Source organism: Microcebus murinus, unplaced genomic scaffold (genome assembly GCF_040939455.1).
Source record: "Microcebus murinus isolate Inina unplaced genomic scaffold, M.murinus_Inina_mat1.0 scaf068_hap2_Mmur4.0, whole genome shotgun sequence".
Lineage (NCBI taxonomy): Eukaryota > Metazoa > Chordata > Mammalia > Primates > Cheirogaleidae > Microcebus > Microcebus murinus.
In genome coordinates, this window is record NW_027439014.1 from 13,077 (window position 1) to 37,524 (window position 24,448).

Below are 24,448 nucleotides of genomic sequence, written 5' to 3' on the forward strand. Positions count from 1 at the left end.
GAGAGAGGTTGTGGGCATGGCCCGCTGGGGCTCTGCCCGACCCAGGGCTGAGAGATGCAACCTCCCAGCTCTGGGTCCCTGCAGGGGAAGCGTTGGCAAGCACAGGGCCAGTCCTCCAAAGGCCCAGGTGCAGGGAGCCCAGGCCAAGCAGCCTGTGGAAGAAGCCACCCCGGGAAGACGACTGCAGGCCACGGCCCTTCCCACCTCCTCCTCCTCCTCCTCCTGCTCCTCCACCCCCCCCGACCTCCCACCCCCCACCCCCGACATGGCGCAGGGCTCAGAGACACCTCAGACACTTGCTACCCAAAGTGCAAAGGGCATCAGTTGCTCCTCCAAACCCCCCCCTGCCCAACAGACCGCGTTGTCCAGCCAGCCCCCGGGCCTCCCTGGGGTGCCCAGCACAAAAGTGCAGACAACCACCGGACCCTCAATCTCAGTTTTCGGATGTTTTTGCCACTCTAAGGACCCGCAGGCCAGCTGGGCCTTCTGGCAGGACAGAGAGCCCCGGAATCCGACGTGGAGAGCTGGGTGTACGTCCCCACGAGGAGGCGGTCCCCACCTCCGCGGCTCTCCCCTTGCGGGGGGGGGGGAAAGCAGCCACGGGGCCTCAGAGAAGACACCAGGCTGGGCGCCCGCCCCACAGTGGGGGCACGTCCCCCGCAGGCCACTTAGCGACGGCCGCCGGCCGGCGGACGGTTGGGTGGCGCGAGACGCTGCGGCCGCCCTGCTACCGGGTTCTTGGGAGGGCGTCCTGGAACCAGCGTCCACACCAAGCCCTTGGAAGGCCCAGGCGACGGAGGAGCCCCGTCAGGCAGGGGCCGAGGACGGTGACGGCCCGGGCGGGGAGGAGCGTGTCAGGCAGGGGCAGAGGACGGTGACAGGTGACAGGCCGGGCGGGAAGGAGTCAGTCAGGCAGGGGCCGAGGAGGAGACGGGCTGGGTAAGGGTTAGGGTTAGAGTCAGGGCACAAGTCACAATCGCAAAGACCTGGAAGCGACCCGAGTGCCCATCGACCCACGAGTGCGTAAATGAAATGTGGCGCGTGGACACCACGGAGTGCTATTCAGCTAGGAGGAGCAGCGGTGAGAGGGCACCTCTCGTGGTTCTCCTGGCCAGAGCTGGAACCCGTTCCAGTAAGCCAGGTAGCCCAAGAATGGACACACGAGCACCACGTGCTCGCGCTCACCAGCAAATGGGTACGAACCGATGGACACCTAAGTGGACACAGAGGAATCACCTTCATCGGGTGGGTGTCGGGCGGGTGGGGGGAGGGGATGGGCATACACCTCCATTAGGAATGGGGTGGGTGCGCACCGACTGGGGCATGGGCGCACTTGAGGCTCTGACCCGAGGGGGGAGGCTGGGAGAGGGCAACGTACCCGACCTTAACATTGGTACCCCCACAATACGCTGGAACGACATCAGAGGTAAATGAATAAGAACACAGGGGGGAGGGGGGCACGGGCAACACATGTCACCTTAATACTTGGACTCCCATCATCTGCTTGAAAAGAGAGAGAAAAGAAAATGCAATCATAGAGATAAGAGACACTTTTTAAAAATAATGAATCCGAAGAGAAAAGTAAAAGGAGGCCTGTGGAGCAGGTCTGGGTGTGACTCCGGATCCCCCAACATCAGGTGCCACCACCAAAGATTCCTACGTGTAGCCCATAGAACCCCAAAAGCAACGGGACGAGTTCTGGTCACATACTCCCTCAAAATGACATCCTGGCCTTCTTCTGGAACTCCCTCCCCTCTCAGACTCTCAAGGTTTCCTCCAGCGTGTCGGTTCCCACAGAGCAGACCTTTGGTCTGAGACCTGACAGTCCAGAAGCCACGCATGCTGCCGCGTGACGGCGGTGTCGCGGCTTGGGACAAGAGGAGGCCCCACGGTGCGGGCTGGGGCGCCAGGCACCGCGGCGGGCGCTGAGGGTGGGGGTGACCCCCACCCCGGGCCGCCGCCTCGCTCCCAGAGAGGGGACAGAACAAGAGGCAAAACAAAAAAAAAAAAAAAAGAAGAAGCCTAAGGCACCCGGTATTCCCAGGCGGTCTCCCATCCAAGTACTAACCAGGCCCGACCCTGCTTAGCTTCCGAGACCAGACGAGGTCGGGCGCGTTCAGGGTGGTGTGGCCCTAGACGGCGGAGGGCGCCCCTGCCCCGCTCATGAAGCCGAGCCTCTCTGCGCTTCCCCGCCGCCTCCTCCCGCCCCAGGCCCCGCGCCGGCGCTGACCCGCGCCGGGCCGGGCCTGTTGAGTTCACCGGCCGGGTCCGGCGGGCTCCGAGGGACGGGGGTGACAGGCGGGGCGGGGCGGGCAGGGAGCGGTGGGCCGGGGTGGGGGGCTGTCTCTCTATACACACACACACACACACACACACACACACACACTCACACTCACACAAGATGCGCCTCCACGGCTGGACTCGCCAAGGTGGAGACCTTCCAGCCCCCTTCCTCTCCTCGCCTGGCCTCCTTCACCTACCCGCCCCCCACCCCCAGCTCGTGGCCGCCCCCGCCGCCGCCGCCGCCGCCGCCGCCGATTGCGCACGCGCGGATCGCCCGCCCTTTGACCCCAGGCAGGGGCCGCCCTCCCTGACAACCCCTTTCAGCTGGGCCCCCCACCCTGTGGGTGGGCTGCCGCCTATTCCCCCGGGCCCGGGCTGGGGCACAGCGCATGGGGGAGGGGAGCGAGTGTATGGGGCGTCTCTCTCTCTCTCTAGGGATGTGTCCCATGGGTGGGGTGGCGTGGTTTGTGGGGCGCTGAAGAAATCAGTCCCCTCCATCTCCTACCTCTGGAAAACGCCCAAGCCCTTGGAGAACTGCCGGCAACGCGACCGGGGGGGCCGGGACCCTCCTCTGTGTCCTCCTGTGGCCCAGTCCAAGGGGCCTGGGCCTGGCCGGGGCTGCATTGGACCCCGACCACCCTGGCGTGTGGACTCGCTAAAAATCGGCGATTAGATATTGGATTCCAGCTTCATTGAGGTCATTTCACTAATGAGTGCACCGGAAAGAGTTTCCTAATCCATCTGTGAGGGTGGCAACTGAAAGAGAATTTTAAAGCTGACAGAATAGGCGAGGAAAGGCATAGGAGATTTCCACACCCAGTAAGGAAGCCTTTCCCGAAATGGAAGAAAGAAACGAGCAAACAGAAACACCGGTAGCCCGCCAGGATCAGAGTCTGCCCCCGAGAGAAAGTACCCTGACCAGGTTCACCCGTGGGTGGGTGGCGAGCTAGCGGCATTCAGAAGAGCGAGGCCCGCAGTCTGTGCAGAAGACACCTGCACTCGGGTGTGTGTGGCGGCACGATTCACAAGCAGCTCCAGATGTTAAGCCAAGGAGAAGCCAGGGAGTTCCCAACGCCCCAGGTGTCCTCAGCCCACGACTGGCTGCTGGGGGAATGCGAAGCCCGGCTCCTTGTCTCAGAGCGGGACAACCAGGAGGTGTGACGTACACCCCGGGGTTCCCAGGAGGATCAGGCTGAAGCTGGGACTTGGCCTGAAAGTGTCCCCTCGCATGGCCACCCCCTTCCCCTTCCTGCTCCTCTACTCCTGGTGCCCCTCCATCCAGGGGCCAGACCTTAAAGAGTCACCCGCAAGAGAATCCTGGTCCCAAAGGGGCCTTCTGGGGGACCCGTGCTGAGAGAGGTTGTGGGCATGGCCCGCTGGGGCTCTGCCCGACCCAGGGCTGAGAGATGCAACCTCCCAGCTCTGGGTCCCTGCAGGGGAAGCGTTGGCAAGCACAGGGCCAGTCCTCCAAAGGCCCAGGTGCAGGGAGCCCAGGCCAAGCAGCCTGTGGAAGAAGCCACCCCGGGAAGACGACTGCAGGCCACGGCCCTTCCCACCTCCTCCTCCTCCTCCTCCTGCTCCTCCACCCCCCCCGACCTCCCACCCCCCACCCCCGACATGGCGCAGGGCTCAGAGACACCTCAGACACTTGCTACCCAAAGTGCAAAGGGCATCAGTTGCTCCTCCAAACCCCCCCCTGCCCAACAGACCGCGTTGTCCAGCCAGCCCCCGGGCCTCCCTGGGGTGCCCAGCACAAAAGTGCAGACAACCACCGGACCCTCAATCTCAGTTTTCGGATGTTTTTGCCACTCTAAGGACCCGCAGGCCAGCTGGGCCTTCTGGCAGGACAGAGAGCCCCGGAATCCGACGTGGAGAGCTGGGTGTACGTCCCCACGAGGAGGCGGTCCCCACCTCCGCGGCTCTCCCCTTGCGGGGGGGGGGAAAGCAGCCACGGGGCCTCAGAGAAGACACCAGGCTGGGCGCCCGCCCCACAGTGGGGGCACGTCCCCCGCAGGCCACTTAGCGACGGCCGCCGGCCGGCGGACGGTTGGGTGGCGCGAGACGCTGCGGCCGCCCTGCTACCGGGTTCTTGGGAGGGCGTCCTGGAACCAGCGTCCACACCAAGCCCTTGGAAGGCCCAGGCGACGGAGGAGCCCCGTCAGGCAGGGGCCGAGGACGGTGACGGCCCGGGCGGGGAGGAGCGTGTCAGGCAGGGGCAGAGGACGGTGACAGGTGACAGGCCGGGCGGGAAGGAGTCAGTCAGGCAGGGGCCGAGGAGGAGACGGGCTGGGTAAGGGTTAGGGTTAGAGTCAGGGCACAAGTCACAATCGCAAAGACCTGGAAGCGACCCGAGTGCCCATCGACCCACGAGTGCGTAAATGAAATGTGGCGCGTGGACACCACGGAGTGCTATTCAGCTAGGAGGAGCAGCGGTGAGAGGGCACCTCTCGTGGTTCTCCTGGCCAGAGCTGGAACCCGTTCCAGTAAGCCAGGTAGCCCAAGAATGGACACACGAGCACCACGTGCTCGCGCTCACCAGCAAATGGGTACGAACCGATGGACACCTAAGTGGACACAGAGGAATCACCTTCATCGGGTGGGTGTCGGGCGGGTGGGGGGAGGGGATGGGCATACACCTCCATTAGGAATGGGGTGGGTGCGCACCGACTGGGGCATGGGCGCACTTGAGGCTCTGACCCGAGGGGGGAGGCTGGGAGAGGGCAACGTACCCGACCTTAACATTGGTACCCCCACAATACGCTGGAACGACATCAGAGGTAAATGAATAAGAACACAGGGGGGAGGGGGGCACGGGCAACACATGTCACCTTAATACTTGGACTCCCATCATCTGCTTGAAAAGAGAGAGAAAAGAAAATGCAATCATAGAGATAAGAGACACTTTTTAAAAATAATGAATCCGAAGAGAAAAGTAAAAGGAGGCCTGTGGAGCAGGTCTGGGTGTGACTCCGGATCCCCCAACATCAGGTGCCACCACCAAAGATTCCTACGTGTAGCCCATAGAACCCCAAAAGCAACGGGACGAGTTCTGGTCACATACTCCCTCAAAATGACATCCTGGCCTTCTTCTGGAACTCCCTCCCCTCTCAGACTCTCAAGGTTTCCTCCAGCGTGTCGGTTCCCACAGAGCAGACCTTTGGTCTGAGACCTGACAGTCCAGAAGCCACGCATGCTGCCGCGTGACGGCGGTGTCGCGGCTTGGGACAAGAGGAGGCCCCACGGTGCGGGCTGGGGCGCCAGGCACCGCGGCGGGCGCTGAGGGTGGGGGTGACCCCCACCCCGGGCCGCCGCCTCGCTCCCAGAGAGGGGACAGAACAAGAGGCAAAACAAAAAAAAAAAAAAAAGAAGAAGCCTAAGGCACCCGGTATTCCCAGGCGGTCTCCCATCCAAGTACTAACCAGGCCCGACCCTGCTTAGCTTCCGAGACCAGACGAGGTCGGGCGCGTTCAGGGTGGTGTGGCCCTAGACGGCGGAGGGCGCCCCTGCCCCGCTCATGAAGCCGAGCCTCTCTGCGCTTCCCCGCCGCCTCCTCCCGCCCCAGGCCCCGCGCCGGCGCTGACCCGCGCCGGGCCGGGCCTGTTGAGTTCACCGGCCGGGTCCGGCGGGCTCCGAGGGACGGGGGTGACAGGCGGGGCGGGGCGGGGCGGGCAGGGAGCGGTGGGCCGGGGTGGGGGGCTGTCTCTCTATACACACACACACACACACACACACTCACACTCACACAAGATGCGCCTCCACGGCTGGACTCGCCAAGGTGGAGACCTTCCAGCCCCCTTCCTCTCCTCGCCTGGCCTCCTTCACCTACCCGCCCCCCACCCCCAGCTCGTGGCCGCCCCCGCCGCCGCCGATTGCGCACGCGCGGATCGCCCGCCCTTTGACCCCAGGCAGGGGCCGCCCTCCCTGACAACCCCTTTCAGCTGGGCCCCCCACCCTGTGGGTGGGCTGCCGCCTATTCCCCCGGGCCCGGGCTGGGGCACAGCGCATGGGGGAGGGGAGCGAGTGTAGGGGCGTCTCTCTCTCTCTCTAGGGATGTGTCCCATGGGTGGGGTGGCGTGGTTTGTGGGGCGCTGAAGAAATCAGTCCCCTCCATCTCCTACCTCTGGAAAACGCCCAAGCCCTTGGAGAACTGCCGGCAACGCGACCGGGGGGGCCGGGACCCTCCTCTGTGTCCTCCTGTGGCCCAGTCCAAGGGGCCTGGGCCTGGCCGGGGCTGCATTGGACCCCGACCACCCTGGCGTGTGGACTCGCTAAAAATCGGCGATTAGATATTGGATTCCAGCTTCATTGAGGTCATTTCACTAATGAGTGCACCGGAAAGAGTTTCCTAATCCATCTGTGAGGGTGGCAACTGAAAGAGAATTTTAAAGCTGACAGAATAGGCGAGGAAAGGCATAGGAGATTTCCACACCCAGTAAGGAAGCCTTTCCCGAAATGGAAGAAAGAAACGAGCAAACAGAAACACCGGTAGCCCGCCAGGATCAGAGTCTGCCCCCGAGAGAAAGTACCCTGACCAGGTTCACCCGTGGGTGGGTGGCGAGCTAGCGGCATTCAGAAGAGCGAGGCCCGCAGTCTGTGCAGAAGACACCTGCACTCGGGTGTGTGTGGCGGCACGATTCACAAGCAGCTCCAGATGTTAAGCCAAGGAGAAGCCAGGGAGTTCCCAACGCCCCAGGTGTCCTCAGCCCACGACTGGCTGCTGGGGGAATGCGAAGCCCGGCTCCTTGTCTCAGAGCGGGACAACCAGGAGGTGTGACGTACACCCCGGGGTTCCCAGGAGGATCAGGCTGAAGCTGGGACTTGGCCTGAAAGTGTCCCCTCGCATGGCCACCCCCTTCCCCTTCCTGCTCCTCTACTCCTGGTGCCCCTCCATCCAGGGGCCAGACCTTAAAGAGTCACCCGCAAGAGAATCCTGGTCCCAAAGGGGCCTTCTGGGGGACCCGTGCTGAGAGAGGTTGTGGGCATGGCCCGCTGGGGCTCTGCCCGACCCAGGGCTGAGAGATGCAACCTCCCAGCTCTGGGTCCCTGCAGGGGAAGCGTTGGCAAGCACAGGGCCAGTCCTCCAAAGGCCCAGGTGCAGGGAGCCCAGGCCAAGCAGCCTGTGGAAGAAGCCACCCCGGGAAGACGACTGCAGGCCACGGCCCTTCCCACCTCCTCCTCCTCCTCCTCCTGCTCCTCCACCCCCCCGACCTCCCACCCCCCACCCCCGACATGGCGCAGGGCTCAGAGACACCTCAGACACTTGCTACCCAAAGTGCAAAGGGCATCAGTTGCTCCTCCAAACCCCCCCCTGCCCAACAGACCGCGTTGTCCAGCCAGCCCCCGGGCCTCCCTGGGGTGCCCAGCACAAAAGTGCAGACAACCACCGGACCCTCAATCTCAGTTTTCGGATGTTTTTGCCACTCTAAGGACCCGCAGGCCAGCTGGGCCTTCTGGCAGGACAGAGAGCCCCGGAATCCGACGTGGAGAGCTGGGTGTACGTCCCCACGAGGAGGCGGTCCCCACCTCCGCGGCTCTCCCCTTGCGGGGGGGGGGGAAAGCAGCCACGGGGCCTCAGAGAAGACACCAGGCTGGGCGCCCGCCCCACAGTGGGGGCACGTCCCCCGCAGGCCACTTAGCGACGGCCGCCGGCCGGCGGACGGTTGGGTGGCGCGAGACGCTGCGGCCGCCCTGCTACCGGGTTCTTGGGAGGGCGTCCTGGAACCAGCGTCCACACCAAGCCCTTGGAAGGCCCAGGCGACGGAGGAGCCCCGTCAGGCAGGGGCCGAGGACGGTGACGGCCCGGGCGGGGAGGAGCGTGTCAGGCAGGGGCAGAGGACGGTGACAGGTGACAGGCCGGGCGGGAAGGAGTCAGTCAGGCAGGGGCCGAGGAGGAGACGGGCTGGGTAAGGGTTAGGGTTAGAGTCAGGGCACAAGTCACAATCGCAAAGACCTGGAAGCGACCCGAGTGCCCATCGACCCACGAGTGCGTAAATGAAATGTGGCGCGTGGACACCACGGAGTGCTATTCAGCTAGGAGGAGCAGCGGTGAGAGGGCACCTCTCGTGGTTCTCCTGGCCAGAGCTGGAACCCGTTCCAGTAAGCCAGGTAGCCCAAGAATGGACACACGAGCACCACGTGCTCGCGCTCACCAGCAAATGGGTACGAACCGATGGACACCTAAGTGGACACAGAGGAATCACCTTCATCGGGTGGGTGTCGGGCGGGTGGGGGGAGGGGATGGGCATACACCTCCATTAGGAATGGGGTGGGTGCGCACCGACTGGGGCATGGGCGCACTTGAGGCTCTGACCCGAGGGGGGAGGCTGGGAGAGGGCAACGTACCCGACCTTAACATTGGTACCCCCACAATACGCTGGAACGACATCAGAGGTAAATGAATAAGAACACAGGGGGGAGGGGGGCACGGGCAACACATGTCACCTTAATACTTGGACTCCCATCATCTGCTTGAAAAGAGAGAGAAAAGAAAATGCAATCATAGAGATAAGAGACACTTTTTAAAAATAATGAATCCGAAGAGAAAAGTAAAAGGAGGCCTGTGGAGCAGGTCTGGGTGTGACTCCGGATCCCCCAACATCAGGTGCCACCACCAAAGATTCCTACGTGTAGCCCATAGAACCCCAAAAGCAACGGGACGAGTTCTGGTCACATACTCCCTCAAAATGACATCCTGGCCTTCTTCTGGAACTCCCTCCCCTCTCAGACTCTCAAGGTTTCCTCCAGCGTGTCGGTTCCCACAGAGCAGACCTTTGGTCTGAGACCTGACAGTCCAGAAGCCACGCATGCTGCCGCGTGACGGCGGTGTCGCGGCTTGGGACAAGAGGAGGCCCCACGGTGCGGGCTGGGGCGCCAGGCACCGCGGCGGGCGCTGAGGGTGGGGGTGACCCCCACCCCGGGCCGCCGCCTCGCTCCCAGAGAGGGGACAGAACAAGAGGCAAAACAAAAAAAAAAAAAAAAGAAGAAGCCTAAGGCACCCGGTATTCCCAGGCGGTCTCCCATCCAAGTACTAACCAGGCCCGACCCTGCTTAGCTTCCGAGACCAGACGAGGTCGGGCGCGTTCAGGGTGGTGTGGCCCTAGACGGCGGAGGGCGCCCCTGCCCCGCTCATGAAGCCGAGCCTCTCTGCGCTTCCCCGCCGCCTCCTCCCGCCCCAGGCCCCGCGCCGGCGCTGACCCGCGCCGGGCCGGGCCTGTTGAGTTCACCGGCCGGGTCCGGCGGGCTCCGAGGGACGGGGGTGACAGGCGGGGCGGGGCGGGCAGGGAGCGGTGGGCCGGGGTGGGGGGCTGTCTCTCTATACACACACACACACACACACACACACACACACACTCACACTCACACAAGATGCGCCTCCACGGCTGGACTCGCCAAGGTGGAGACCTTCCAGCCCCCTTCCTCTCCTCGCCTGGCCTCCTTCACCTACCCGCCCCCCACCCCCAGCTCGTGGCCGCCCCCGCCGCCGCCGCCGCCGCCGCCGCCGCCGATTGCGCACGCGCGGATCGCCCGCCCTTTGACCCCAGGCAGGGGCCGCCCTCCCTGACAACCCCTTTCAGCTGGGCCCCCCACCCTGTGGGTGGGCTGCCGCCTATTCCCCCGGGCCCGGGCTGGGGCACAGCGCATGGGGGAGGGGAGCGAGTGTATGGGGCGTCTCTCTCTCTCTCTAGGGATGTGTCCCATGGGTGGGGTGGCGTGGTTTGTGGGGCGCTGAAGAAATCAGTCCCCTCCATCTCCTACCTCTGGAAAACGCCCAAGCCCTTGGAGAACTGCCGGCAACGCGACCGGGGGGGCCGGGACCCTCCTCTGTGTCCTCCTGTGGCCCAGTCCAAGGGGCCTGGGCCTGGCCGGGGCTGCATTGGACCCCGACCACCCTGGCGTGTGGACTCGCTAAAAATCGGCGATTAGATATTGGATTCCAGCTTCATTGAGGTCATTTCACTAATGAGTGCACCGGAAAGAGTTTCCTAATCCATCTGTGAGGGTGGCAACTGAAAGAGAATTTTAAAGCTGACAGAATAGGCGAGGAAAGGCATAGGAGATTTCCACACCCAGTAAGGAAGCCTTTCCCGAAATGGAAGAAAGAAACGAGCAAACAGAAACACCGGTAGCCCGCCAGGATCAGAGTCTGCCCCCGAGAGAAAGTACCCTGACCAGGTTCACCCGTGGGTGGGTGGCGAGCTAGCGGCATTCAGAAGAGCGAGGCCCGCAGTCTGTGCAGAAGACACCTGCACTCGGGTGTGTGTGGCGGCACGATTCACAAGCAGCTCCAGATGTTAAGCCAAGGAGAAGCCAGGGAGTTCCCAACGCCCCAGGTGTCCTCAGCCCACGACTGGCTGCTGGGGGAATGCGAAGCCCGGCTCCTTGTCTCAGAGCGGGACAACCAGGAGGTGTGACGTACACCCCGGGGTTCCCAGGAGGATCAGGCTGAAGCTGGGACTTGGCCTGAAAGTGTCCCCTCGCATGGCCACCCCCTTCCCCTTCCTGCTCCTCTACTCCTGGTGCCCCTCCATCCAGGGGCCAGACCTTAAAGAGTCACCCGCAAGAGAATCCTGGTCCCAAAGGGGCCTTCTGGGGGACCCGTGCTGAGAGAGGTTGTGGGCATGGCCCGCTGGGGCTCTGCCCGACCCAGGGCTGAGAGATGCAACCTCCCAGCTCTGGGTCCCTGCAGGGGAAGCGTTGGCAAGCACAGGGCCAGTCCTCCAAAGGCCCAGGTGCAGGGAGCCCAGGCCAAGCAGCCTGTGGAAGAAGCCACCCCGGGAAGACGACTGCAGGCCACGGCCCTTCCCACCTCCTCCTCCTCCTCCTCCTGCTCCTCCACCCCCCCGACCTCCCACCCCCCACCCCCGACATGGCGCAGGGCTCAGAGACACCTCAGACACTTGCTACCCAAAGTGCAAAGGGCATCAGTTGCTCCTCCAAACCCCCCCCTGCCCAACAGACCGCGTTGTCCAGCCAGCCCCCGGGCCTCCCTGGGGTGCCCAGCACAAAAGTGCAGACAACCACCGGACCCTCAATCTCAGTTTTCGGATGTTTTTGCCACTCTAAGGACCCGCAGGCCAGCTGGGCCTTCTGGCAGGACAGAGAGCCCCGGAATCCGACGTGGAGAGCTGGGTGTACGTCCCCACGAGGAGGCGGTCCCCACCTCCGTGGCTCTCCCCTTGCGGGGGGGGGGAAAGCAGCCACGGGGCCTCAGAGAAGACACCAGGCTGGGCGCCCGCCCCACAGTGGGGGCACGTCCCCCGCAGGCCACTTAGCGACGGCCGCCGGCCGGCGGACGGTTGGGTGGCGCGAGACGCTGCGGCCGCCCTGCTACCGGGTTCTTGGGAGGGCGTCCTGGAACCAGCGTCCACACCAAGCCCTTGGAAGGCCCAGGCGACGGAGGAGCCCCGTCAGGCAGGGGCCGAGGACGGTGACGGCCCGGGCGGGGAGGAGCGTGTCAGGCAGGGGCAGAGGACGGTGACAGGTGACAGGCCGGGCGGGAAGGAGTCAGTCAGGCAGGGGCCGAGGAGGAGACGGGCTGGGTAAGGGTTAGGGTTAGAGTCAGGGCACAAGTCACAATCGCAAAGACCTGGAAGCGACCCGAGTGCCCATCGACCCACGAGTGCGTAAATGAAATGTGGCGCGTGGACACCACGGAGTGCTATTCAGCTAGGAGGAGCAGCGGTGAGAGGGCACCTCTCGTGGTTCTCCTGGCCAGAGCTGGAACCCGTTCCAGTAAGCCAGGTAGCCCAAGAATGGACACACGAGCACCACGTGCTCGCGCTCACCAGCAAATGGGTACGAACCGATGGACACCTAAGTGGACACAGAGGAATCACCTTCATCGGGTGGGTGTCGGGCGGGTGGGGGGAGGGGATGGGCATACACCTCCATTAGGAATGGGGTGGGTGCGCACCGACTGGGGCATGGGCGCACTTGAGGCTCTGACCCGAGGGGGGAGGCTGGGAGAGGGCAACGTACCCGACCTTAACATTGGTACCCCCACAATACGCTGGAACGACATCAGAGGTAAATGAATAAGAACACAGGGGGGAGGGGGGCACGGGCAACACATGTCACCTTAATACTTGGACTCCCATCATCTGCTTGAAAAGAGAGAGAAAAGAAAATGCAATCATAGAGATAAGAGACACTTTTTAAAAATAATGAATCCGAAGAGAAAAGTAAAAGGAGGCCTGTGGAGCAGGTCTGGGTGTGACTCCGGATCCCCCAACATCAGGTGCCACCACCAAAGATTCCTACGTGTAGCCCATAGAACCCCAAAAGCAACGGGACGAGTTCTGGTCACATACTCCCTCAAAATGACATCCTGGCCTTCTTCTGGAACTCCCTCCCCTCTCAGACTCTCAAGGTTTCCTCCAGCGTGTCGGTTCCCACAGAGCAGACCTTTGGTCTGAGACCTGACAGTCCAGAAGCCACGCATGCTGCCGCGTGACGGCGGTGTCGCGGCTTGGGACAAGAGGAGGCCCCACGGTGCGGGCTGGGGCGCCAGGCACCGCGGCGGGCGCTGAGGGTGGGGGTGACCCCCACCCCGGGCCGCCGCCTCGCTCCCAGAGAGGGGACAGAACAAGAGGCAAAACAAAAAAAAAAAAAAAAGAAGAAGCCTAAGGCACCCGGTATTCCCAGGCGGTCTCCCATCCAAGTACTAACCAGGCCCGACCCTGCTTAGCTTCCGAGACCAGACGAGGTCGGGCGCGTTCAGGGTGGTGTGGCCCTAGACGGCGGAGGGCGCCCCTGCCCCGCTCATGAAGCCGAGCCTCTCTGCGCTTCCCCGCCGCCTCCTCCCGCCCCAGGCCCCGCGCCGGCGCTGACCCGCGCCGGGCCGGGCCTGTTGAGTTCACCGGCCGGGTCCGGCGGGCTCCGAGGGACGGGGGTGACAGGCGGGGCGGGGCGGGGCGGGCAGGGAGCGGTGGGCCGGGGTGGGGGGCTGTCTCTCTATACACACACACACACACACACACACTCACACTCACACAAGATGCGCCTCCACGGCTGGACTCGCCAAGGTGGAGACCTTCCAGCCCCCTTCCTCTCCTCGCCTGGCCTCCTTCACCTACCCGCCCCCCACCCCCAGCTCGTGGCCGCCCCCGCCGCCGCCGCCGCCGCCGATTGCGCACGCGCGGATCGCCCGCCCTTTGACCCCAGGCAGGGGCCGCCCTCCCTGACAACCCCTTTCAGCTGGGCCCCCCACCCTGTGGGTGGGCTGCCGCCTATTCCCCCGGGCCCGGGCTGGGGCACAGCGCATGGGGGAGGGGAGCGAGTGTAGGGGCGTCTCTCTCTCTCTCTAGGGATGTGTCCCATGGGTGGGGTGGCGTGGTTTGTGGGGCGCTGAAGAAATCAGTCCCCTCCATCTCCTACCTCTGGAAAACGCCCAAGCCCTTGGAGAACTGCCGGCAACGCGACCGGGGGGGCCGGGACCCTCCTCTGTGTCCTCCTGTGGCCCAGTCCAAGGGGCCTGGGCCTGGCCGGGGCTGCATTGGACCCCGACCACCCTGGCGTGTGGACTCGCTAAAAATCGGCGATTAGATATTGGATTCCAGCTTCATTGAGGTCATTTCACTAATGAGTGCACCGGAAAGAGTTTCCTAATCCATCTGTGAGGGTGGCAACTGAAAGAGAATTTTAAAGCTGACAGAATAGGCGAGGAAAGGCATAGGAGATTTCCACACCCAGTAAGGAAGCCTTTCCCGAAATGGAAGAAAGAAACGAGCAAACAGAAACACCGGTAGCCCGCCAGGATCAGAGTCTGCCCCCGAGAGAAAGTACCCTGACCAGGTTCACCCGTGGGTGGGTGGCGAGCTAGCGGCATTCAGAAGAGCGAGGCCCGCAGTCTGTGCAGAAGACACCTGCACTCGGGTGTGTGTGGCGGCACGATTCACAAGCAGCTCCAGATGTTAAGCCAAGGAGAAGCCAGGGAGTTCCCAACGCCCCAGGTGTCCTCAGCCCACGACTGGCTGCTGGGGGAATGCGAAGCCCGGCTCCTTGTCTCAGAGCGGGACAACCAGGAGGTGTGACGTACACCCCGGGGTTCCCAGGAGGATCAGGCTGAAGCTGGGACTTGGCCTGAAAGTGTCCCCTCGCATGGCCACCCCCTTCCCCTTCCTGCTCCTCTACTCCTGGTGCCCCTCCATCCAGGGGCCAGACCTTAAAGAGTCACCCGCAAGAGAATCCTGGTCCCAAAGGGGCCTTCTGGGGGACCCGTGCTGAGAGAGGTTGTGGGCATGGCCCGCTGGGGCTCTGCCCGACCCAGGGCTGAGAGATGCAACCTCCCAGCTCTGGGTCCCTGCAGGGGAAGCGTTGGCAAGCACAGGGCCAGTCCTCCAAAGGCCCAGGTGCAGGGAGCCCAGGCCAAGCAGCCTGTGGAAGAAGCCACCCCGGGAAGACGACTGCAGGCCACGGCCCTTCCCACCTCCTCCTCCTCCTCCTCCTGCTCCTCCACCCCCCCGACCTCCCACCCCCCACCCCCGACATGGCGCAGGGCTCAGAGACACCTCAGACACTTGCTACCCAAAGTGCAAAGGGCATCAGTTGCTCCTCCAAACCCCCCCCTGCCCAACAGACCGCGTTGTCCAGCCAGCCCCCGGGCCTCCCTGGGGTGCCCAGCACAAAAGTGCAGACAACCACCGGACCCTCAATCTCAGTTTTCGGATGTTTTTGCCACTCTAAGGACCCGCAGGCCAGCTGGGCCTTCTGGCAGGACAGAGAGCCCCGGAATCCGACGTGGAGAGCTGGGTGTACGTCCCCACGAGGAGGCGGTCCCCACCTCCGCGGCTCTCCCCTTGCGGGGGGGGGGAAAGCAGCCACGGGGCCTCAGAGAAGACACCAGGCTGGGCGCCCGCCCCACAGTGGGGGCACGTCCCCCGCAGGCCACTTAGCGACGGCCGCCGGCCGGCGGACGGTTGGGTGGCGCGAGACGCTGCGGCCGCCCTGCTACCGGGTTCCTGGGAGGGCGTCCTGGAACCAGCGTCCACACCAAGCCCTTGGAAGGCCCAGGCGACGGAGGAGCCCCGTCAGGCAGGGGCCGAGGACGGTGACGGCCCGGGCGGGGAGGAGCGTGTCAGGCAGGGGCAGAGGACGGTGACAGGTGACAGGCCGGGCGGGAAGGAGTCAGTCAGGCAGGGGCCGAGGAGGAGACGGGCTGGGTAAGGGTTAGGGTTAGAGTCAGGGCACAAGTCACAATCGCAAAGACCTGGAAGCGACCCGAGTGCCCATCGACCCACGAGTGCGTAAATGAAATGTGGCGCGTGGACACCACGGAGTGCTATTCAGCTAGGAGGAGCAGCGGTGAGAGGGCACCTCTCGTGGTTCTCCTGGCCAGAGCTGGAACCCGTTCCAGTAAGCCAGGTAGCCCAAGAATGGACACACGAGCACCACGTGCTCGCGCTCACCAGCAAATGGGTACGAACCGATGGACACCTAAGTGGACACAGAGGAATCACCTTCATCGGGTGGGTGTCGGGCGGGTGGGGGGAGGGGATGGGCATACACCTCCATTAGGAATGGGGTGGGTGCGCACCGACTGGGGCATGGGCGCACTTGAGGCTCTGACCCGAGGGGGGAGGCTGGGAGAGGGCAACGTACCCGACCTTAACATTGGTACCCCCACAATACGCTGGAACGACATCAGAGGTAAATGAATAAGAACACAGGGGGGAGGGGGGCACGGGCAACACATGTCACCTTAATACTTGGACTCCCATCATCTGCTTGAAAAGAGAGAGAAAAGAAAATGCAATCATAGAGATAAGAGACACTTTTTAAAAATAATGAATCCGAAGAGAAAAGTAAAAGGAGGCCTGTGGAGCAGGTCTGGGTGTGACTCCGGATCCCCCAACATCAGGTGCCACCACCAAAGATTCCTACGTGTAGCCCATAGAACCCCAAAAGCAACGGGACGAGTTCTGGTCACATACTCCCTCAAAATGACATCCTGGCCTTCTTCTGGAACTCCCTCCCCTCTCAGACTCTCAAGGTTTCCTCCAGCGTGTCGGTTCCCACAGAGCAGACCTTTGGTCTGAGACCTGACAGTCCAGAAGCCACGCATGCTGCCGCGTGACGGCGGTGTCGCGGCTTGGGACAAGAGGAGGCCCCACGGTGCGGGCTGGGGCGCCAGGCACCGCGGCGGGCGCTGAGGGTGGGGGTGACCCCCACCCCGGGCCGCCGCCTCGCTCCCAGAGAGGGGACAGAACAAGAGGCAAAACAAAAAAAAAAAAAAAAAGAAGAAGCCTAAGGCACCCGGTATTCCCAGGCGGTCTCCCATCCAAGTACTAACCAGGCCCGACCCTGCTTAGCTTCCGAGACCAGACGAGGTCGGGCGCGTTCAGGGTGGTGTGGCCCTAGACGGCGGAGGGCGCCCCTGCCCCGCTCATGAAGCCGAGCCTCTCTGCGCTTCCCCGCCGCCTCCTCCCGCCCCAGGCCCCGCGCCGGCGCTGACCCGCGCCGGGCCGGGCCTGTTGAGTTCACCGGCCGGGTCCGGCGGGCTCCGAGGGACGGGGGTGACAGGCGGGGCGGGGCGGGCAGGGAGCGGTGGGCCGGGGTGGGGGGCTGTCTCTCTATACACACACACACACACACACACACACACACACACTCACACTCACACAAGATGCGCCTCCACGGCTGGACTCGCCAAGGTGGAGACCTTCCAGCCCCCTTCCTCTCCTCGCCTGGCCTCCTTCACCTACCCGCCCCCCACCCCCAGCTCGTGGCCGCCCCCGCCGCCGCCGCCGCCGCCGATTGCGCACGCGCGGATCGCCCGCCCTTTGACCCCAGGCAGGGGCCGCCCTCCCTGACAACCCCTTTCAGCTGGGCCCCCCACCCTGTGGGTGGGCTGCCGCCTATTCCCCCGGGCCCGGGCTGGGGCACAGCGCATGGGGGAGGGGAGCGAGTGTATGGGGCGTCTCTCTCTCTCTCTAGGGATGTGTCCCATGGGTGGGGTGGCGTGGTTTGTGGGGCGCTGAAGAAATCAGTCCCCTCCATCTCCTACCTCTGGAAAACGCCCAAGCCCTTGGAGAACTGCCGGCAACGCGACCGGGGGGGCCGGGACCCTCCTCTGTGTCCTCCTGTGGCCCAGTCCAAGGGGCCTGGGCCTGGCCGGGGCTGCATTGGACCCCGACCACCCTGGCGTGTGGACTCGCTAAAAATCGGCGATTAGATATTGGATTCCAGCTTCATTGAGGTCATTTCACTAATGAGTGCACCGGAAAGAGTTTCCTAATCCATCTGTGAGGGTGGCAACTGAAAGAGAATTTTAAAGCTGACAGAATAGGCGAGGAAAGGCATAGGAGATTTCCACACCCAGTAAGGAAGCCTTTCCCGAAATGGAAGAAAGAAACGAGCAAACAGAAACACCGGTAGCCCGCCAGGATCAGAGTCTGCCCCCGAGAGAAAGTACCCTGACCAGGTTCACCCGTGGGTGGGTGGCGAGCTAGCGGCATTCAGAAGAGCGAGGCCCGCAGTCTGTGCAGAAGACACCTGCACTCGGGTGTGTGTGGCGGCACGATTCACAAGCAGCTCCAGATGTTAAGCCAAGGAGAAGCCAGGGAGTTCCCAACGCCCCAGGTGTCCTCAGCCCACGACTGGCTGCTGGGGGAATGCGAAGCCCGGCTCCTTGTCTCAGAGCGGGACAACCAGGAGGTGTGACGTACACCCCGGGGTTCCCAGGAGGATCAGGCTGAAGCTGGGACTTGGCCTGAAAGTGTCCCCTCGCATGGCCACCCCCTTCCCCTTCCTGCTCCTCTACTCCTGGTGCCCCTCCATCCAGGGGCCAGACCTTAAAGAGTCACCCGCAAGAGAATCCTGGTCCCAAAGGGGCCTTCTGGGGGACCCGTGCTGAGAGAGGTTGTGGGCATGGCCCGCTGGGGCTCTGCCCGACCCAGGGCTGAGAGATGCAACCTCCCAGCTCTGGGTCCCTGCAGGGGAAGCGTTGGCAAGCACAGGGCCAGTCCTCCAAAGGCCCAGGTGCAGGGAGCCCAGGCCAAGCAGCCTGTGGAAGAAGCCACCCCGGGAAGACGACTGCAGGCCACGGCCCTTCCCACCTCCTCCTCCTCCTCCTCCTGCTCCTCCACCCCCCCGACCTCCCACCCCCCACCCCCGACATGGCGCAGGGCTCAGAGACACCTCAGACACTTGCTACCCAAAGTGCAAAGGGCATCAGTTGCTCCTCCAAACCCCCCCCTGCCCAACAGACCGCGTTGTCCAGCCAGCCCCCGGGCCTCCCTGGGGTGCCCAGCACAAAAGTGCAGACAACCACCGGACCCTCAATCTCAGTTTTCGGATGTTTTTGCCACTCTAAGGACCCGCAGGCCAGCTGGGCCTTCTGGCAGGACAGAGAGCCCCGGAATCCGACGTGGAGAGCTGGGTGTACGTCCCCACGAGGAGGCGGTCCCCACCTCCGCGGCTCTCCCCTTGCGGGGGGGGGGAAAGCAGCCACGGGGCCTCAGAGAAGACACCAGGCTGGGCGCCCGCCCCACAGTGGGGGCACGTCCCCCGCAGGCCACTTAGCGACGGCCGCCGGCCGGCGGACGGTTGGGTGGCGCGAGACGCTGCGGCCGCCCTGCTACCGGGTTCTTGGGAGGGCGTCCTGGAACCAGCGTCCACACCAAGCCCTTGGAAGGCCCAGGCGACGGAGGAGCCCCGTCAGGCAGGGGCCGAGGACGGTGACGGCCCGGGCGGGGAGGAGCGTGTCAGGCAGGGGCAGAGGACGGTGACAGGTGACAGGCCGGGCGGGAAGGAGTCAGTCAGGCAGGGGCCGAGGAGGAGACGGGCTGGGTAAGGGTTAGGGTTAGAGTCAGGGCACAAGTCACAATCGCAAAGACCTGGAAGCGACCCGAGTGCCCATCGACCCACGAGTGCGTAAATGAAATGTGGCGCGTGGACACCACGGAGTGCTATTCAGCTAGGAGGAGCAGCGGTGAGAGGGCACCTCTCGTGGTTCTCCTGGCCAGAGCTGGAACCCGTTCCAGTAAGCCAGGTAGCCCAAGAATGGACACACGAGCACCACGTGCTCGCGCTCACCAGCAAATGGGTACGAACCGATGGACACCTAAGTGGACACAGAGGAATCACCTTCATCGGGTGGGTGTCGGGCGGGTGGGGGGAGGGGATGGGCATACACCTCCATTAGGAATGGGGTGGGTGCGCACCGACTGGGGCATGGGCGCACTTGAGGCTCTGACCCGAGGGGGGAGGCTGGGAGAGGGCAACGTACCCGACCTTAACATTGGTACCCCCACAATACGCTGGAACGACATCAGAGGTAAATGAATAAGAACACAGGGGGGAGGGGGGCACGGGCAACACATGTCACCTTAATACTTGGACTCCCATCATCTGCTTGAAAAGAGAGAGAAAAGAAAATGCAATCATAGAGATAAGAGACACTTTTTAAAAATAATGAATCCGAAGAGAAAAGTAAAAGGAGGCCTGTGGAGCAGGTCTGGGTGTGACTCCGGATCCCCCAACATCAGGTGCCACCACCAAAGATTCCTACGTGTAGCCCATAGAACCCCAAAAGCAACGGGACGAGTTCTGGTCACATACTCCCTCAAAATGACATCCTGGCCTTCTTCTGGAACTCCCTCCCCTCTCAGACTCTCAAGGTTTCCTCCAGCGTGTCGGTTCCCACAGAGCAGACCTTTGGTCTGAGATCTGACAGTCCAGAAGCCACGCATGCTGCCGCGTGACGGCGGTGTCGCGGCTTGGGACAAGAGGAGGCCCCACGGTGCGGGCTGGGGCGCCAGGCACCGCGGCGGGCGCTGAGGGTGGGGGTGACCCCCACCCCGGGCCGCCGCCTCGCTCCCAGAGAGGGGACAGAACAAGAGGCAAAACAAAAAAAAAAAAAGAAGAAGAAGCCTAAGGCACCCGGTATTCCCAGGCGGTCTCCCATCCAAGTACTAACCAGGCCCGACCCTGCTTAGCTTCCGAGACCAGACGAGGTCGGGCGCGTTCAGGGTGGTGTGGCCCTAGACGGCGGAGGGCGCCCCTGCCCCGCTCAAGAAGCCGAGCCTCTCTGCGCTTCCCCGCCGCCTCCTCCCGCCCCAGGCCCCGCGCCGGCGCTGACCCGCGCCGGGCCGGGCCTGTTGAGTTCACCGGCCGGGTCCGGCGGGCTCCGAGGGACGGGGGTGACAGGCGGGGCGGGGCGGGGCGGGCAGGGAGCGGTGGGCCGGGGTGGGGGGCTGTCTCTCTATACACACACACACACACACACACACTCACACTCACACAAGATGCGCCTCCACGGCTGGACTCGCCAAGGTGGAGACCTTCCAGCCCCCTTCCTCTCCTCGCCTGGCCTCCTTCACCTACCCGCCCCCCACCCCCAGCTCGTGGCCGCCCCCGCCGCCGCCGCCGCCGCCGCCGATTGCGCACGCGCGGATCGCCCGCCCTTTGACCCCAGGCAGGGGCCGCCCTCCCTGACAACCCCTTTCAGCTGGGCCCCCCACCCTGTGGGTGGGCTGCCGCCTATTCCCCCGGGCCCGGGCTGGGGCACAGCGCATGGGGGAGGGGAGCGAGTGTATGGGGCGTCTCTCTCTCTCTCTAGGGATGTGTCCCATGGGTGGGGTGGCGTGGTTTGTGGGGCGCTGAAGAAATCAGTCCCCTCCATCTCCTACCTCTGGAAAACGCCCAAGCCCTTGGAGAACTGCCCGCAACGCGACCGGGGGGGGGGGCCGGGACCCTCCTCTGTGTCCTCCTGTGGCCCAGTCCAAGGGGCCTGGGCCTGGCCGGGGCTGCATTGGACCCCGACCACCCTGGCGTGTGGACTCGCTAAAAATCGGCGATTAGATATTGGATTCCAGCTTCATTGAGGTCATTTCACTAATGAGTGCACCGGAAAGAGTTTCCTAATCCATCTGTGAGGGTGGCAACTGAAAGAGAATTTTAAAGCTGACAGAATAGGCGAGGAAAGGCATAGGAGATTTCCACACCCAGTAAGGAAGCCTTTCCCGAAATGGAAGAAAGAAACGAGCAAACAGAAACACCGGTAGCCCGCCAGGATCAGAGTCTGCCCCCGAGAGAAAGTACCCTGACCAGGTTCACCCGTGGGTGGGTGGCGAGCTAGCGGCATTCAGAAGAGCGAGGCCCGCAGTCTGTGCAGAAGACACCTGCACTCGGGTGTGTGTGGCGGCACGATTCACAAGCAGCTCCAGATGTTAAGCCAAGGAGAAGCCAGGGAGTTCCCAACGCCCCAGGTGTCCTCAGCCCACGACTGGCTGCTGGGGGAATGCGAAGCCCGGCTCCTTGTCTCAGAGCGGGACAACCAGGAGGTGTGACGTACACCCCGGGGTTCCCAGGAGGATCAGGCTGAAGCTGGGACTTGGCCTGAAAGTGTCCCCTCGCATGGCCACCCCCTTCCCCTTCCTGCTCCTCTACTCCTGGTGCCCCTCCATACAGGGGCCAGACCTTAAAGAGTCACCCGCAAGAGAATCCTGGTCCCAAAGGGGCCTTCTGGGGGACCCGTGCTGAGAGAGGTTGTGGGCATGGCCCGCTGGGGCTCTGCCCGACCCAGGGCTGAGAGATGCAACCTCCCAGCTCTGGGTCCCTGCAGGGGAAGCGTTGGCAAGCACAGGGCCAGTCCTCCAAAGGCCCAGGTGCAGGGAGCCCAGGCCAAGCAGCCTGTGGAAGAAGCCACCCCGGGAAGACGACTGCAGGCCACGGCCCTTCCCACCTCCTCCTCCTCCTCCTCCTGCTCCTCCACCCCCCCGACCTCCCACCCCCCACCCCCGACATGGCGCAGGGCTCAGAGACACCTCAGACACTTGCTACCCAAAGTGCAAAGGGCATCAGTTGCTCCTCCAAACCCCCCCCTGCCCAACAGACCGCGTTGTCCAGCCAGCCCCCGGGCCTCCCTGGGGTGCCCAGCACAAAAGTGCAGACAACCACCGGACCCTCAATCTCAGTTTTCGGATGTTTTTGCCACTCTAAGGACCCGCAGGCCAGCTGGGCCTTCTGGCAGGACAGAGAGCCCCGGAATCCGACGTGGAGAGCTGGGTGTACGTCCCCACGAGGAGGCGGTCCCCACCTCCGCGGCTCTCCCCTTGCGGGGGGGGGGAAAGCAGCCACGGGGCCTCAGAGAAGACACCAGGCTGGGCGCCCGCCCCACAGTGGGGGCACGTCCCCCGCAGGCCACTTAGCGACGGCCGCCGGCCGGCGGACGGTTGGGTGGCGCGAGACGCTGCGGCCGCCCTGCTACCGGGTTCTTGGGAGGGCGTCCTGGAACCAGCGTCCACACCAAGCCCTTGGAAGGCCCAGGCGACGGAGGAGCCCCGTCAGGCAGGGGCCGAGGACGGTGACGGCCCGGGCGGGGAGGAGCGTGTCAGGCAGGGGCAGAGGACGGTGACAGGTGACAGGCCGGGCGGGAAGGAGTCAGTCAGGCAGGGGCCGAGGAGGAGACGGGCTGGGTAAGGGTTAGGGTTAGAGTCAGGGCACAAGTCACAATCGCAAAGACCTGGAAGCGACCCGAGTGCCCATCGACCCACGAGTGCGTAAATGAAATGTGGCGCGTGGACACCACGGAGTGCTATTCAGCTAGGAGGAGCAGCGGTGAGAGGGCACCTCTCGTGGTTCTCCTGGCCAGAGCTGGAACCCGTTCCAGTAAGCCAGGTAGCCCAAGAATGGACACACGAGCACCACGTGCTCGCGCTCACCAGCAAATGGGTACGAACCGATGGACACCTAAGTGGACACAGAGGAATCACCTTCATCGGGTGGGTGTCGGGCGGGTGGGGGGAGGGGATGGGCATACACCTCCATTAGGAATGGGGTGGGTGCGCACCGACTGGGGCATGGGCGCACTTGAGGCTCTGACCCGAGGGGGGAGGCTGGGAGAGGGCAACGTACCCGACCTTAACATTGGTACCCCCACAATACGCTGGAACGACATCAGAGGTAAATGAATAAGAACACAGGGGGGAGGGGGGCACGGGCAACACATGTCACCTTAATACTTGGACTCCCATCATCTGCTTGAAAAGAGAGAGAAAAGAAAATGCAATCATAGAGATAAGAGACACTTTTTAAAAATAATGAATCCGAAGAGAAAAGTAAAAGGAGGCCTGTGGAGCAGGTCTGGGTGTGACTCCGGATCCCCCAACATCAGGTGCCACCACCAAAGATTCCTACGTGTAGCCCATAGAACCCCAAAAGCAACGGGACGAGTTCTGGTCACATACTCCCTCAAAATGACATCCTGGCCTTCTTCTGGAACTCCCTCCCCTCTCAGACTCTCAAGGTTTCCTCCAGCGTGTCGGTTCCCACAGAGCAGACCTTTGGTCTGAGACCTGACAGTCCAGAAGCCACGCATGCTGCCGCGTGACGGCAGTGTCGCGGCTTGGGACAAGAGGAGGCCCCACGGTGCGGGCTGGGGCGCCAGGCACCGCGGCGGGCGCTGAGGGTGGGGGTGACCCCCACCCCGGGCCGCCGCCTCGCTCCCAGAGAGGGGACAGAACAAGAGGCAAAACAAAAAAAAAAAAAAAAGAAGAAGCCTAAGGCACCCGGTATTCCCAGGCGGTCTCCCATCCAAGTACTAACCAGGCCCGACCCTGCTTAGCTTCCGAGACCAGACGAGGTCGGGCGCGTTCAGGGTGGTGTGGCCCTAGACGGCGGAGGGCGCCCCTGCCCCGCTCATGAAGCCGAGCCTCTCTGCGCTTCCCCGCCGCCTCCTCCCGCCCCAGGCCCCGCGCCGGCGCTGACCCGCGCCGGGCCGGGCCTGTTGAGTTCACCGGCCGGGTCCGGCGGGCTCCGAGGGACGGGGGTGACAGGCGGGGCGGGGCGGGCAGGGAGCGGTGGGCCGGGGTGGGGGGCTGTCTCTCTATACACACACACACACACACACACACACACACTCACACTCACACAAGATGCGCCTCCACGGCTGGACTCGCCAAGGTGGAGACCTTCCAGCCCCCTTCCTCTCCTCGCCTGGCCTCCTTCACCTACCCGCCCCCCACCCCCAGCTCGTGGCCGCCCCCGCCGCCGCCGATTGCGCACGCGCGGATCGCCCGCCCTTTGACCCCAGGCAGGGGCCGCCCTCCCTGACAACCCCTTTCAGCTGGGCCCCCCACCCTGTGGGTGGGCTGCCGCCTATTCCCCCGGGCCCGGGCTGGGGCACAGCGCATGGGGGAGGGGAGCGAGTGTAGGGGCGTCTCTC

At 63.7% G+C, this 24,448-nt stretch overlaps 7 non-coding genes across 7 annotated transcripts; all 7 read right to left on the minus strand.

The window, feature by feature from the left end:
• Positions 1 to 2,019: 2,019 nt before the first annotated feature.
• LOC142869311 (5S ribosomal RNA) lies at positions 2,020 to 2,138 on the minus strand. Its single transcript, XR_012918004.1, has one exon. It is a non-coding gene; the product is annotated as a 5S ribosomal RNA (ribosomal RNA).
• A 3,515-nt stretch (positions 2,139 to 5,653) lies between these two features.
• Positions 5,654 to 5,772, minus strand: LOC142869294 (5S ribosomal RNA). The gene has a single exon (XR_012917987.1). It is a non-coding gene; the product is annotated as a 5S ribosomal RNA (ribosomal RNA).
• Positions 5,773 to 9,266: 3,494 nt separating this feature from the next.
• LOC142869295 (5S ribosomal RNA) lies at positions 9,267 to 9,385 on the minus strand. The gene has a single exon (XR_012917988.1). It is a non-coding gene; the product is annotated as a 5S ribosomal RNA (ribosomal RNA).
• Positions 9,386 to 12,902: 3,517 nt separating this feature from the next.
• LOC142869296 (5S ribosomal RNA) lies at positions 12,903 to 13,021 on the minus strand. Its single transcript, XR_012917989.1, has one exon. It is a non-coding gene; the product is annotated as a 5S ribosomal RNA (ribosomal RNA).
• Positions 13,022 to 16,524: 3,503 nt separating this feature from the next.
• LOC142869297 (5S ribosomal RNA) lies at positions 16,525 to 16,643 on the minus strand. Its single transcript, XR_012917990.1, has one exon. It is a non-coding gene; the product is annotated as a 5S ribosomal RNA (ribosomal RNA).
• Positions 16,644 to 20,151: 3,508 nt separating this feature from the next.
• LOC142869298 (5S ribosomal RNA) lies at positions 20,152 to 20,270 on the minus strand. Its single transcript, XR_012917991.1, has one exon. It is a non-coding gene; the product is annotated as a 5S ribosomal RNA (ribosomal RNA).
• Positions 20,271 to 23,780: 3,510 nt separating this feature from the next.
• LOC142869299 (5S ribosomal RNA) lies at positions 23,781 to 23,899 on the minus strand. The gene has a single exon (XR_012917992.1). It is a non-coding gene; the product is annotated as a 5S ribosomal RNA (ribosomal RNA).
• Between the last annotated feature and the right edge of the window lie 549 nt (positions 23,900 to 24,448).